The following is a 16,280-nucleotide window of genomic DNA, read 5'->3' on the forward strand; positions in this document are numbered from 1 at the left end:
CTCTCCCTTCCTTCAGTTAGTCCTGACGAAGGGACTCGGCCTGAAACATCGACTGCACCTCTTCCTACAGATGCTGCCTGGCCTGCTGCATTCACCAGCAACTTTGATGTGTGTTGCTTGAATTTCCAGCATCTGCAGAACTCCTGTTGTTTGCGGAAAAGTTTGGATTGGTTGCGTGACCTTTGACCCTGCTTGCAGGACAAAGGCCTGCCGAGCAAGGATGTGCTACTCTGGAATTTTGTTTGGATACTTCAGCACCTGCAAGCTAATTCAGTGTAATGTTATGGAGATAAGTCGGAGAAATTTGATGAACGGATTGTTTGGTCTCTTCCATAATGTATACATGGTTCTCATAAGCCTGATGATGGTGCTGAGTTTAGTAAACAACGGAGACATGTTGACAGCTCTCCACGATAAGAGTGTTTCAGCAATTCAGCTGATGAGCAGAGCTGCTGTTGAGGCCTACGGTAGGAAAACCAGAGGTTTAAATTATAATGATGTATCACAGACTTTTCTACCTTCCAGATTTCGGCAGGACTTTGAGAGTAAGGTGTATGGGAAAGACTTGTCTTTATTGAGGAAGGTATTTACAGAGAACAGAAGGGAGATTCTGGAATGGCGGCTTTAAGGGAGGTAGCTCTCATAGGAGAAGAGGTTCAGAGAGAGTCAGTGGGATATTACCATAAAGATGGGGTGTTGATGAGGAGGTGGAGACCAGCCACTGTGCCTGCAAGTCACGTGATGGTTCTGAAAGTTTACAGGGCTGAAATTTTAAACATGGCTTACAGTGTGCCTTTAGGTGCACCTCATGGAGTGAGAAAGACAGTGAACAGGATTATGAAGGAATTTTACTGGCCTAGTTCAAGGAAGGATGTTGTGAATTTTTACAGGATTTGCCATACCTGTCATGTGGAGGGGAAATCTAATCAGGTTATTCAGGTAACACTACTTAAACCGGTATCTGCTTTTAGTGAATCTTTTTCCTGGGGTCATATTGGATTGTGTAGGCCCATTGCAAAAGACTGCAGCTGGTCATCAGTATGTGTTAACAATCATGTGTGCTGTGTCTAGGTCCCCTGAAGTAGTGTCTTTTGAAAACACCCTGGCCAAGACTGTGGTAACAGCATTCAGTAAGTTTTTCCCACTGGTAGGTCTGCCCAAAGAAATTCAATTTGATTTAAAAAGGGTTGTAAGTTTACTTTGAGAACATTGCAGGGGATAGCTACAGAATTAGAAGCTAAGCACATGGTGTCATCTACAGATGTAAGAGTCCAAGGGAGCCTTGGAACGGCTCAACTCAACTCTTAAGACGATGATTAAAACATGTTGTGTGAGAAATGGGAAAAATTGGGATGAAGGGGTTCCCCTCCTCTTATTTATTGTTGGAGATTCGATTCAGAAGGCTTTGGAGGGTAGTTTGTTGAAACCTGTATTGAGTTACAGGCCAAAAGGACGTTTGACCCTACTCAGAGAACTATGGTCTGATTGAGAAAAATCCGTCAGTGTGTTTAAGTTGTTTTAAAATTCTGGGAAAATTTAGTAAGCCTTGTGTCCTTGCAAAGGAAAGTTTACAAAATGGTCGAATTAAAATAAAACACTTGTTTGCTAGAATTGCAGCTGGGAGAATTGTTATGGAACAAAATGGAGTCATGGAATCTGATAATGGAGTGGAAAAACATGTTTACCCACTGAATCTATTCTCACTCAGATGTCAGAATTCCATTGTTTTGGAAAATATGACTGATAAGGTCCATCAGTTGGACCCTAGACCACAACAACTAGCGAAAGGACTAATTGGCATTTTGAAATAGAGCACAGGTGCAGTGCATCACGTCATTGTGAATTCAGCCCAGCCCATGAAATGGTACCTTTACAGAGAGAACTTTCAAGAAAGGAAAATGGTTGAAGAAATTAGAAATAGGAAAGAACAAGGACAGAGAATGAATGACTGTATTGATAGAGTGGGGAAGGCTAAATACCTTTTAAAGTTTGACTTGTTAAAAGAATACTGGGGTGTTCCCTTAACAGAGAGGGCTAAAGAGAAATCAGCATTTGGGACATTTCAAAGAATGATCAATTCTGTGATTAGAGGTTTAGTAAACACAGGGGCTTATATCAGTGATTTATTGGTCTTGAATGACACGTGGGAAGAGCAGATTGCAGCTGTAGAAAAACTGTTTGACAGATTTTCCAAGGCCAGTCTTACTGTGAACCTCACTAAAAGTGAGTTTGGCCATGTTACAGTTGTTCGTACATGTCTGTGTTATACGTTGGGCCGAGGCCACTTGGCTCCCGGACAGGCCAAGGTCCAAGCTATTGCTGAAGTTCCTGTAAAACTGTATCGTTTTACTGCTAGAATGAAAGAAGCTTGGTTTTTCATACATATATATTCCACACTTACTTTTACGTAATCATTACTAACCTGTTAGATTTATCTACATTTATAATACTGTATTGCATAGTTACAGATAAATATTATGAGTTTCCAACAATACTGGACTTCAAAGTGTTTTCCATCTCTGCTGGTTCTTCATTTCCATCACAGAATACGTAACAGCTGAAATAACAAAGAGTACACAATGTACAATGAAATGATTGAGCGTTACAATTCTCATTTTGACTGTATGGTTACCAAAGTAAAGAGAAAAAGGACCCTGTCTCTCCATTCAGTATTGAACATCACTCATATCTGTGCAAGACACTGGCAGCAATATGGAGCTCGCAGAGGTCAGTGGTCAGAATGTGTAAAGTTACATTACTCGGGAGAAGGTTCTTGGGAAACAGAGATGGTCTGAAGGTAAATAGGTCACCTGGACCAGATGGTGCACACCCCAGGGATCTGAAAGAGGTGGCTGAAAAGATGTGGATGCATTAGCAATGATCTTTGGAGAATCGTTAAGGAAATTAGATCCTAAGAAGTTTTTTCCTTCACTACTCTCCCTCTCCCAGTTACACCTATCACCTACCACTTCTTCCACCCCTCCAACCCCCACACTTCTTCCTCTGACATCTCATCTTTTTTTTCCCCAGTCCTGATGAAGGGTCTCGGCTCGAAACGTCGACTGTTTACTATTTACCATATATGCTGCCTGACCTCCTAGGTTCCTCTAGCATTTTGTCTATGTGTTGCTTGGATTTCCAGCATCCACAGATTTTCTCCTATTTTTCATAAAAACAAAAGTGGGGTCATATAATAAAGCAAGAAAATGGTGGGAAGTTAGAGGATTGAAAAGCTTTTACATACCCAACAGGAGACAACTAAAAAAAACACACAGGGGAGACAAGGTGAAAAATTAAGGTAAGTGAGCCAATAATATCAAGTATCAAAAGCCTTTCAGATATATTAAGAGTAAAAGAGAGGCAAGAATTCATATTGTACCGCTGGAAGATGATGCTGTCGATTTTGTAATCGAGCAAAGAAACAGCGGTTGAATGTGATAAGTGTTTTGTGTCAATCTTCACTGTGTAAGACAGTATAAGACAATAAGACATAGGAGCAGAATTAGGCCATTCAGCCCCATCGAGTCTGCTCCGCCGTTCTATCATGGCTGATCCCGGTTCTCACTCAACCTCATGCACCTGCCTCCTCGGCACATCCTGTAATGCCCTGACTGATCAGCAAACTATTAGCTTCTGCCTGAAATTTACCCACAGAGTTGGCCCCCACCGCCGTCTGTGTCAGAGAATTCCACAGATTCACTGCTCTCTGACTGAATAAAATCCTCCTTAATTATTCTAAAAGGTCGCTCCTCAGTTTTGAGGCTGTGCCCTCTGTTATGGCTACCCCCACCATACGAAAAGTCCTCTCCTCATCCACCCCATCGAGACCTTTCCACATTCGGTGGGTTTCAGTGAGATTTAACAGCCCCTCCCCACCCGCGTTTATTAAACATAGGTCAGTGCAGGAGTACAGGACCAAGGCTGGCAAACACTCCTCATACCTTAACCCCTTCATTCCCGGAATCATCTTCTTGAATATCCTCTGTACTCTCTCCAATGACAACACACCTTTTCTGAGATATGGGTCCCCAGTAGCCTAAGTGCGGCCTAAGTAGTGTTTTAAGTATCAGCATTACCTTCCTGCTTGTATATTCTACTTCACTTTAAATAAATGCCAGCATTGCGTTTGCCTCCTTTACCACAGACTCAACCTGTAAATTAACCTTCTGGGAGTCTTGCCCGAGGGCTCATATTTCCTTCTGTACTTCTGTTGTTTGAACCTTCTCCCCAATCAGATAATAGTTCACTGTTGTTCCTTTTGCCAAAATGCATTATCGTACATCTCCCAATATTGCATTCCATCTGCCACTTTTTTTGCCCGTTCTACAAATTTGTCTGTGTCCTGCTGCAATCACATTGCTTCCTCAGCACTACCAACGCCTCCACCTATCTTTGTATCATCTGCAAACCTTCCCACAAAGCCATCAATTCCATTATCCAAATCATTGACAAACAATGTGAAAAGTAGCAGACCGATTACTGATCCCTGAAGACCACTAGTCACTGCTAGCCAACTAGGAAAGGCCTTTTCATTCCCACTCGCTGCCTCTTGGCTTTCCGCCATTCCTCTATCCATGCCAGTATTTCTTCTGAAGTTTATCCTGTTATGCGGTCTCATGTGTGACACCTTATCAGATGCCTTCTGAAAATCCAGGTAAAAGATGTACACTGCCTCTCGTTTGTCCATTCTGCTTATGACTTCTTCGAAGAACTCTAACAGATTTGCCAGGCAAGGTTTCTCTGTGCAGAAGCTGTGCTGGCTTTGACTGATTTTATCATTAGTCTCCTAGTACCCCAAAACCTCATCTGTTACAATAGATGCAAACGCTTTCCCAGCACTGAGGTGAGGCTAACCGGACTATAATTTTCTTTCTTTTGCCTTCCTCCCTTCTCAAAGAGTGAATTGATATTTGCAATCTTCCTGTGCTCCGGGACCATGCCAGAATCAAGTGATTCTTGACAGGTCATGAGCAATGCATCTGTTATCTCTTCAGCAACCTTTCTCAGGACTCTGGGATGTAGTCCATCTGGTCCAGGTGACTGATCCACTTTAAGAACCTGGGAACCTAGCACGTTTTACTTTGTAATAGCAATGGCACTCACTCCTGCTCCCTGACACTCACGGATCTCTGGCACACTGCTAGTGTCTTCCACAGAGAAGACGATGCAAAGTCCCATCAAGTTCATCTACCATCTCGTCCCCATTTCCACCCCATCAGCATCATTTTCCAGTGGTCCAATATAAACATGTTTTTTATCATGGTTTATATTATTGTCTAGTTTGCTCTCATATTTCACCTTTCCCCTTCATAGAGCTTTTTTCTTGGTTTCCTGTTGTTGGATTTTAAAAGCTACCCAATTATCAAACTTGCTACTCACTTTTGCTACCTTATGTGCACTTTCCTTGACTTTCATACCGTCCTTAACTTCTTTTGTCAGCCACGGTAGCCTAGCCCCGCTGTTTGAGAACTAATTCCACAGGACATATCCAGTACATTATGAACCATTCTCAGAAACATCAGCCACTTCTGCTCTGGCGTCATCCCCACCAGGATCCTTCTGCAATCCACCTGGGGAATTGCCTCTCTCATGCCTCTGTAATCAAGAGATCAAAGGACAGAATACACCCCCCCTCCTTCCATATACATGGAGAGGTAGTGGAAAATGTGGAAAACCTAAAGTTCCTTGGAGTTATGTTGTCAAAACAGCTGACACGGACCACCAACACCTCGCTGCTTGTTAATAAGGCACAACAAAGACTCTTCTTCCTCAGAAAGCTGAAACAGGCCAAACTCCCACAAAAGCTGTCGCTTAACTTCTGCAGAAGCACAATTGAAACCATCCTGACCAGCAGCGCCACCGTGTGGTATGCCGGCTCCACAGCCGCTGAGCAACGGGACCTGCATCGCGTGGAGAAGGCGGCCCAGCGGATTGTCAGGATGGAGCTCCCAGGACTGGACACCATCTATTCCAGCAGACTCAGGAGGAAAGCAATCAGCATAACCAGAGACACCACACACCCCAGCCACTGCCTGTTTGACCTGCTGCCGTCCTGCAAAAGGTTCAGGACACTAAAAGCCAGAACAAACAGCCTGAGGAACAGCTTCTATCCCAGAGCAGTGGCCTCCATCACACCACTCCCACAGAACAATGACTGAAACTGTGAGCACACACATGCACACATTCTTGTGCATTACTGTGACATTCTGGTGCTGGTGTAATTTATTTTCTGTTACTTATCTATTTAATATTGTTTTTCTATTACTGTCTTGTTTTTATCTACTGTTTATTTGATTGCCTGAGAGGAAGCCAAACAGAGTTTCATTGTACCCATGTATAATGACAATAAATATCATTCAATTCAATTCAATTCCCTTTATTCTATTGCGATTCTACGCATCTGACCTATGCTTCTCCCTCACAAATTGCAGGAGGAATTCAATCATATTATGATCACTGCCTTCTAATGGTTCCTTTACATTAACCTCCCTAATAAGATCTGGGTTGTCACAGGACACCCAATCTAAGGTAGCAGTTCCCCGAGTAGACTCAAACATCAGCTGCTCTAAAAAGCCATCTCATAAGCATTCAATACATTCCCTCTCTTGCGATCTCACACCAATCTGACTTTCTCAATCCTCCTGCAGATTGAAGTTACCTACTATAATTGTGTCTTTAAATTTATTACGTAAGTGCCACACATTCAGGAGTATCTGGGGCAGAAGTGAGGATACATACTTTTACCAAGGAGAGAAGGTGTTTTGGAAGCTGAAAGGCCTGAAGGTGGATAGGACTCCTGGACCAGAAGGTGAACACCCCAGGGTTCAGAAAGAGGTACCTGAAGAGATTGTGAAGGCATTAGAGTCATAGAACACCACAATACAGGAAAATACCATTCGGCCAATCTAGTCTGTGCCAAAGCATTAATTGCCGAGTTCCAACAACTTCCACCTCCTCCTCGTACCCCATCCATTATTTATTTTTATACACACATTCTTTCTCTCACTCTCCTCCTTCTCCCTCTGTCCCTCTGACTATACCCCTTGCCCATCCTCTGGTTTTCCACCCCTCCCCCTTTTCCTTCTCCCTGGGCCTCCTGTCCCATGATCCTCTCATATCCCCTTTGCCAATCACCTGTCCAGCTCTTGGCTCCATCCCTCCCCATCTCCCTCTCCCCCTCCCACTTTGAAATGTCTTACTAACTCTTCCTTCAGTTAGTCCTGACGAAGGGTCTTGGCCTGAAAGGTCAACTGTACCTCTTCCTAGAGATGCTGCCTGGCCTGCTGCATTCACCAGCAACCTTGATGTGTGTTGCTTGAATTTCCAGCATCTGCAGAATTCCTGTTGTAAGTGTGAGGTGGTTCATTTTGGTAGGTCAAATATGACGGCAGAATATAGCATTAATGGTAAGAGTCTTAGCAGTGAGGAGTATAAGAGGGATCTTGGAGTCTGAGTCCATAGGACACTCAAAGCTGTTACGCAGGTTGACTCTGTGGTTAAGGCATAGTGTGCATTGGCCTCCTGTGGGACTGAGTTTAAGAGCCGAGAGGTAATGTTGCAGATATATAGGACCCTGGTCAGACCCCAGTTGGAATAATTTGCTAAATTCAGGTTGCCTCACTACAGGAAGGATGTGGAAACCATGGACAGGGTGCACAGTGGATATACAAGGATGTTGCCTGGATTGGGGAGCATGCCTTATGAGAATAGGTTGAGTGAACTCGGCCTTTTCTCCTTGGAGTGACTGAGGGCGAGAGGTGACCTGATAGAGGTGTATAAGATGATGAGAGGCATTGATCGTGTGAATAGTCAATTGGGTCTTTTAAGAGTCTCCTGGATAGGTACATGGAGCTTAGAAAACTGGAGGACGATAGGTAAGCCTAGGTAGTTCTAGGGTAAGAACATGTTCAGCTGAGCTTTGTGGGCTGAAGGGCCTGTATTGTGTTGTAGGTTTTCTATGTTTCTAAGGGGCTGCACGTGAGGCTGCTGAACAAGATCACAGCTCATGGAATTACAGGAAAGATGCTTGTATGGATTGAAGATTAGCTGACTGACAAGGGAGAACGAGTCAGAATAATGTGGAGAATTCTGTTTTGCTGTCAGTAACTAATGGTGTTCCATAGGGGTCAGTATTGAGACCACATCTTTTCATATTAAATCTGAATGATATGGATGACGGAATTGATACCTGGGTGATGAACTTTGCAGTTGATACAAAGATAGGTACGGGACAGGTAGTTTAGAGCAGAGCCGGAGTCTGCAGAAGGACTTTGATAGGTTTGGAGAACAGACAATGAAGTAGCGGATGAAATACATTGTATGCAAGTGTCCGGTCATGTACAATTGGTAGAAAGAATAAAGATGGAGAGAAGAAAAATAAATAGGAGAAAATACAAAAATCAGAAATAGGTACTTGGGAGTCGGTGAGCAGGAGCCCCTGAAGGTTTGCTTGCAGATTGAGTTGATTAAGGATGACAACTGTAATGTTAGCATATAAGAGCAAGGATGTGACACTGTAGCTTTATAACACATCGGTCAGTTCGCTCTTGGTGTATTGTGAGCGGTTTCTGACCTCCTGTCTGAGAAAAAGATGTGCTCGTATTGGAGCGCGTCCGGAGAAGGTTCATGAGAATGATTCCAGGAATGAAAGGTTTAACGTATGAGGAGCGTTAGACGGACTTGACCCTGTACTCACTGGTCTAGACCAAAGAGAGGGGATCTCATTGAAATCTATCAAATATTGAAAGGCCTGGACAGAGTGGCTATGAAGAAGATGCACCCTACGCTGTGTGAGTCTGGGACCAGAGGCCACGGCCTCAATGTATTGAGCATCCACTGACAGCAGAGAATTTCTGTTGTCAGGGAGTGGTTAATCTTTGGAATTCATTGCCATGGATGGAGTAGAGGCCAAATCAGTGAGTGTATTTTAAATGGATGTTGAAAGATTAAGGGGAGAAGGCAGGAAAATGGTGTTCAGAGGGATAATGAATTGGACACAAAGGAATGGTTGAACAGACTCGATTGGCTGAGCAGCCTCTGTCTCACATCTCATGGCTCATGGACTGAAGAAGAGTCTAGTGAGGTTGCGTTAGGGTTAGGGTATTGTTAGGGTATCCGCGCCTGGATTATTGTATTCAGTTTTGGTCATTCTGCTGTAGGAGAGAGGACATCAAGCAGGAATAAGTGCGGAGGAGATTTATGAGAATGGTGCCGGTACTCGAGGGACTGAGTTCTGGAGAGAGGTTGGGCAGGTTGGGACTTCACACCTTGAACTGCAGGAGATTGAGGCTGACATGATGCAAGTGTTCCAAACCCTGAGTGTCCAGAACTGGGGAACGTGCGCAGTCCTTTTCCCCACTTTTGTGGAACCAACAACCAGACGGCATCGGTTCAAGGTGAGAGAGGATTGATTTAATAGGGATGCCAAGGGAAAATTATTAATCCGCTCTCCCTTCCGGATCATTGTTTAACTAACTCGATGAGTTCACTCTCAGGTTAAAGGAGCAACACCTCATATTACATCCGGGTAGTTTACAACCCGAGGCCATGAACATTGATATCTTTAACTTCTACCTCTTCCTTTTCTTTTCATCAACCCACACACCCGTCTCCTCCATTCTGTCTCCCCACTTCTCTCTTCTCCACTGTGGATCGTCTCCCTCTGGTTCCTCTTTTACTTCCTCTTTTCCCCATGGTCCGCTCTCCTATCCTATCAGATTCCTTCTTTTCAGTCCTTTGCATTTTCCACCTCCCACCTCACAGCGTCTCACATCATCTCCCACCTCCCCCACCCTCTCACCTTCACTCTTACCTGGTTTCACCTGTCATCTACCAGCTTGGACTCTTTCCACTCCCGCACCATCTTGTTCCAGCTTCTCCCCACTTCCAGTCCTGATGAAGGGTCTCGGCAGGAAATCTGTGTTTTACTTTATCCCCCTCTATAGAAGCTATCTGACCTCCTGACTTCCTCCAAAATTTTTGTTACTCTGCATCTCCAACATCTGCAGAATCTCATCGGGACAGAGTGCAGAATGCAGAGACTACATCGGGTCTCACTAATGTCGAGGAGGCCACACCTGGAAAACTGGAAATAGGAGATGACCCCAACAAGTGATGATGTTGAAAAGTTGCCTCATGTGGAAGGACTGTTTGGGACCCTGACTGGTGGTGGGGAGAGTGGTTTGGGGCAGGACTGGCACTTCATCTACTTGCAGAGTTGGCTTCCGGCCCCCTACACCCCTCCATATCGCTGCAAACCTCTCCCTTTTGTGGACAACGCTGCCACTTGGTGGTGATTTGCCACAATAACAGGAGCCCCTGATTTGTGGATTCCATTGTCACCGGGTGACGCTCTGCCGCAGTAACACTGAGAGACAGAAATGTGACGCTGCAGTCTGCTGAAATGTTTATTCAAGGTTGTTTAATTCCATTTCCAGCAGACAAATGTAAACAAGATTGAATTAATTATTACTCTGGCTCCAATGCAGCACGAAAACACAACAGTAAAAACATATATCCACAGCTTATAAACTGTGCACGGATTGATTGTATGTCCATAAAGTGCCTGCACATGAGATGAGAGACAGGAAATGATAAAGTAGAGGTGTTTGGTGTGTGGAAGGGTGGGTTAGTTGGGTAGAGATATTTATCAGCCTTACTGCTTGGGAAAAGTAGCTGTCCCAGAGGCTGGCCGTCCTGGTGAGGATGCTGCGTAGTCTACCCAGATGGGAGTGGGACAAACAGTCCATGAGTGGGATGGGTGGAGGGAGATTATGAAAATCAGGTTGGTGCTTGATCTCAAGAGAGGGAATTTGGAAAATACCAATGAGATGCCTTTTAGAACAGCTTGCAATTGTGCCCATTAGGGAAAAGTTAATTCTGGAGGTTTAACGCATGAGGGGCATTTGATGTCTCTGGGCTTGTATCCGAGACCATTTAGAAAAAAGCGAGGGAGACTCTCGAATGCCGAAAAGCTGAGAAAGAGTGCATGTGGAGAAGATTTTTCCTGCAGTCGGGGACCAGGGGAACACACCCTCAGAATAGTGGGACCTCCATTTAGAACAGAGAAGAGGAAAAGTTCTCCCGCTGTGTCTTATGATCTTATGATTAATCAACACGACCCTGCATGATCTAAACTCCTGCATTCATTCCCCTCATTCCCTTTAATTATTATCTATCTCCACCTCAAAAATACCCAGGCAACCGGCCTTCACACACTTGGGGCAGTGAATCCCAAAGATTGCACACTCAAATAGATAGATACCTCATTGATCACAAAGCAAAATTAAATAAAATGTAAAAAAAATCCTGGAATTTTCACACAACTCCATTTGAAATGAGCATCCCTTATCGACCCCTCTCTGTAGCTCTCTAACTGACGAGGAGAGTTACTCTATCAAGATGCTCCACAAATATCCTATCGTTTGTGAATATGCTCTAAATTCAGGGCCAAATCACCTCACCTCTGCTGGTAAGTAACATCTTCCACCTGTAAACTGGAGCATAATCCGATTTTAACAGGTCCCGAAACCAACCCTGACTGTAAAGTGACCTTGTACAATGGCACAGAAACCATGTCACCCCCAATGTCTTTAATAAGATTTACTTCATCACTGTTCGTCTCATCACCAAACTTTAGAACACTGTCTAATATAAGTGACTGAGAAGCCCCAGTATCTCGAAGAATTTTCACTGGTACCGGGGTTGACCCTTCTGTTACTGATACAAACCCATTTGACATAAAATGATGGAATCCCTACTTAACTCAGTCAGACCTCTCAGTCCTTAACTGAGCCTCAGCAGAATGTTCAGAACCCTGTGGGTTTATAGGTGCTTCAACATACTGATCACAGGCATGTGGGACTGCCTCCTTTTCCTTTTTCTTCTTCAGGACAGAATAATTAGCCACCATATGACCAGCTTTCTCACAATAGTAACAAGAGAGACCAGAATATTTCTCCTTCAACTGCTTCCCTTCATCCTTAGTCTCGTCACTAGTCCCAGCTTTAATTTCTGGTTTACCCTGGTTATCCCTGCTACTCTTTTGGAAGCTCTTATTCTGGGTGAACTTAACCTTTTGAGTTAAAGCAAACTCATCTGCTAATCTAGCAGACTCCTGCAAAGTGGCAGCATCCTTTTCGACGCTGCCAATCAGTGTAAACGATTGGTGCGGGTACGGTGTGAGACACCACCCCCTCCCCACCCCACCAATATCAGCCCCGACCCTAATATCACACAATAGACCAAATGTGAGTAACGAAATATACTTTAAAGTAATTTGTAGTGATGGGCTAGTGGAAGCAAATAAAAGAAAAAGGCGCCACGTAAGTAACTTATCAGTCTTGCGCACATAATATTTTAATACGTTGGAGCTCACGCCTCCGATTCCCTCCACAACTTCCTTAAGAGACTCCGGCTACCCTCCGAACCCCCGAGGTCCGGTATCCGCCGCCCTGGAACTGCTGTCTGTTCCTCACACGTCCGTCCTCTCTGCTTGCCTCCCGAAAAAGCCCGCGCTCCTCACCCAGCACACACGTACAAGATAGCAAAACATGACTTCCGTTGGTTACCCAATGAATACAATTTCCATTATCACTAATAATAACACAAACATGAGGTTACAGTGAACTCAGCAGTTAACAGTACAAGAAGCCATTTTGAAATAAACAATTAACAGTTAACAGCCCATCTAATATTACGGAGAACCCTACACAAGTAAGACCAGAATACTTCTCCTTCAACTGCTTCCCTTCATCCTTACTCTTGTTATTAGCACCAGCTTTAATTTCTGGTTTACCCTGGTTATCCCTGCTACTCTCTTGGAAGCTCTTATTCAGCGTAAACTTAACCTTATGAGTTAAAGCAAACTAATCTTCTAATATAACAGACTCCTGCAAAGTGACAACGTCCTTTTCATCTAAACGCAAACACGAGGAAATCTACAAATGCTGGAATTTCAAGCAACACACATAAGAGTTGCTGCTAGGAAGAGGTACAGTCGACGTTTCGGGCCGAGACCCTTCGTCGAGACTAACTGAATGAAGAGATAGTCCGAGATTTGAAAGTGGGAGGGAGAGGGGGAGATCCAAAATGATAGGAGAAGACAGGAGGGGGAGGGATGGAGCCAAGAGCTGGACAGGTGATTGGCAAAGGGGATATGAGAGGATCATGGGACAGGAGGTCTAGGGAGAAAGAAAAGGGGGAGGGGGAGAAACCCCAGTGGATGGGCAAGGGATATAGTCAGAGAGACAGAGGGAGAAAAAGGAGAGAGAGGAAAATAATGTGTGTATATAAATAAATAACGGATGGGGTATGAGTGGGAGGTGGGGCATTAGCGGAAGTTTGAGAAGTCAGTGTTAATACCACCAAGTTGGAGGCTACCCAGGCGGAATATAAGGTGTTGTTCCTCCAGCTTGAGTGTGGCTTAATCTTTACAGTAGAGGAGGCCGTGGGTAGACATATCAGAATGGGAATGGGATGTGAAATTAAAATGTGTGGCCACTGGGAGATCCTGCTTTCTCTGGCGGACAGAGCGCAGGTGTTCAGCGAAACAATCTCCCAGTCTGCGTCGGGTCTCGCCAATATATAGAAGGCCGCATCGGGACCACCGGACGCAGTATATCACCCCAGCCGACTCACAGGTGAAGTGTCGCCTCACCTGGAAGGACTGTTTGGGGCCATGAATGGTGGTGTGGGAGGAAGTGTAAGGGCATGTGTAGCACTTGTTCTGCTTACAGGTATAAGCGCCAGGAGGGAGATCGGGGGGGAGGGATGGGGCGGGGGGACGAATGGACAATGGAGTCGCGTAAGGAGCGATCCCTGCGGAAAGCAGAGAGCTGGAGGGGAGGGAAAGATGTGCTCAGTGGTGGGATCCCGTTGGAGGTGGTGGAAGTTGTGGAGAATTATATGTTGGACCCAAACGCGGGGTGGTAGGTGAGGACAAGGGGATCCCTATTCCTAGTGGGGTGGCGGGAGGATGGAGTGAGAGCAGATGTGCTTGAAATGCGGGGAGATGCGTTTGAGAGCAGAGTTGATGGTGGAGGAAGGGAAGCCCCTTTCTTTAAAAAAGGAGGACACCTCCTTCGTCCTGGAATGAAAAGCCTCATCCTGAGAACGGATGCGGCAGATACGGAGGAATTGCAAGAAGGGGATGGCATTTTTGGAAGAGACAGGGTGAGAAGAGGAATATTCCAGATAGCTGTGAGAGTCGGTGCCCTTATTGTAGACATCAGTGGAGAAGCTGTCTCCAGAGACAGAGACAGAAAGATCTAGAAAGGGGAGGGATGTGTCGGAAATGGACCAGGTAAACTTGGGGGCAGGGTGAAAGGTGGAGACAAAGTTAATGAAGTCAACGGGCTCAGCATGCGTGCAGGAAGCAGCGCCAATGCAGTCGTCAATGTAGCGAAGGAAAAGTGGGGGACAGATACCAGAATAGGCACGGAACATAGATTGTTCCACAAAGCCAACAAAAAGGCAGGCATAGCTAGGACCCATACGGGTGCCCATAGCTACACCTTTAGTTTGGAGGAAGTGGGAGGAGTCAAAGGAGAAATTATTAAGAGTAAGGACTAATTCTGCTAGATGGAGCAGAGTGGTGGTAGAGGGGAACTCAACGTCATCCTCCCTTTCCAGCTGCATGAATACCTGACGCCGGAAAGAGATTACGGTGCGGAGGGTGCGTCTCTTAAATTTGTGTCTGATGGCAGTTATCTCCGACCTTACTTGTCCCAAGCGGGCTAGTGGGGGAAGCAGGTCCTCGTTGGGGATGAAAGGCTTAACGTGACCGAGGACAATGCGTTGCGTGGGAGCTGCCACCATCTCCATCTGTAAAAAGATGTTTTCCACAGTGATGCAGCTACTGAAAGCCCGATGCACCAACTCATCATTCCCCAGATAAAACGCTGCCTTCCCGAACTCTTTCTCGGTGCCCAGAATACCACCTTTCCCAACCAGGTCCTCCATGGCCTCCGCACACTATTCCAGAGTAGTTCCAGGACGCAAAATACATTGCACCCCGCGCTCCCCGAAGGCCTGCGACTCCCTGGAGACCGGTCCGGCATGCTGGCACCATGTCTGAATCGAGAAATCTACGGCGGTGTCGGTTATAAAGTCCTGGAGCGAGTAGAGTAACTGGCCGGAAAAGTTAGTACTCGACAGTACCTTGCTGACTAGGCGCAAGAAATTCCAAAGCCAGGAAAGGCTCCATCGGTACTGGAGAACTCCGAGACCGTGAGAGATGAGAGGTCTCAATCGCTGCTCCGGCTCCTACACCGAACGAGAATCACGACGACGGGTGGTGGTGGGGGGGGGTGGGGGGAAACAACGACGTTTGTCTCCGGTTTTTGGAGCGAACCGGTTTCCTGGCGAGTTGCCAGCGGCCTCAGCTGAGAGCTACGCAGTTAGCAGCCGTCAACAAATCCGGTCCAAACTGGCAGAGAAACTCCAAACGAAGCTTCCACACTAAAACAGCCACTCACTCACATATCTAATAGGCATTTCAAACCACCTCCAAATCACGATCATAATATAGCAAATTTTCCACGATTTCTCCCAACTCATTCCGAACAGCTCCATGTTGTATCTGACCCTGGGAGTTTGTGATGCAACTGTGTGGAGGGAGTCTCACTCTGTGTCTGACGCAGGAATTTTGTAATGCGATGACGCAGGGAGAAATTGTCTCAATGCCTGACCCTTGAGGTGTATCCTGGGATGGCTTGGAGGGAATTATCTCTGTCTAACCCTGTGAGTGTGTGATTGGGCGGTGTGGAGGGAGTTTCACGCTGTGTCTAATCCGGGGAGTTTGTGATGAGATGGTTACAAGGGAGCTTCTCTCTGTGTCTGATCCGGGTGTGTGACGGGACGGTGCAGAGGGAGCTTCCTTCTGTGTCTGCTCCGAGGAATTTGAGGTAGGGTGCTGCGATGGGAGAGTTTCTCAATGTCTGACCCTTTCAGTGTGTGATGGAAAGATATGGAGGAAAATTCCCTCTGTGTCTGATCACGGGAGAGACTGATGTGATGGAGCAGAGAGAACTTCACTGTGGGTCGGACTCCCGGAGTGTGTGTTGGGATGGTGTGTAGGAAGCTTCTCCCCGTGTTTGTCCCCGGGATTGTGTGATAGGACGCTGTGGAGTGACCTTCAGTCTGTGTCTGACGCTATCAGTATATGAGCTTCCAATCTCTTTTGTCATTTCTGTCTGCGAAAGCGCAGGGATGTGGGGGTCTGGAGAATGCGCGTATCTGGGATGTTAGGAAGCGGTGTGTCAGCCAGGATGGGGATGGGA

At 45.7% G+C, this 16,280-nt stretch overlaps 1 protein-coding gene across 3 annotated transcripts in view; it reads left to right on the plus strand.

The window, feature by feature from the left end:
* Positions 1–16,280, plus strand: part of LOC140208601 (uncharacterized) — a 397,399-nt gene that overhangs the window by 205,958 nt on the left and 175,161 nt on the right. The window lies entirely within an intron of this gene.

This window comes from Mobula birostris, chromosome 13 (genome assembly GCF_030028105.1).
Source record: "Mobula birostris isolate sMobBir1 chromosome 13, sMobBir1.hap1, whole genome shotgun sequence".
NCBI lineage: Eukaryota > Metazoa > Chordata > Chondrichthyes > Myliobatiformes > Myliobatidae > Mobula > Mobula birostris.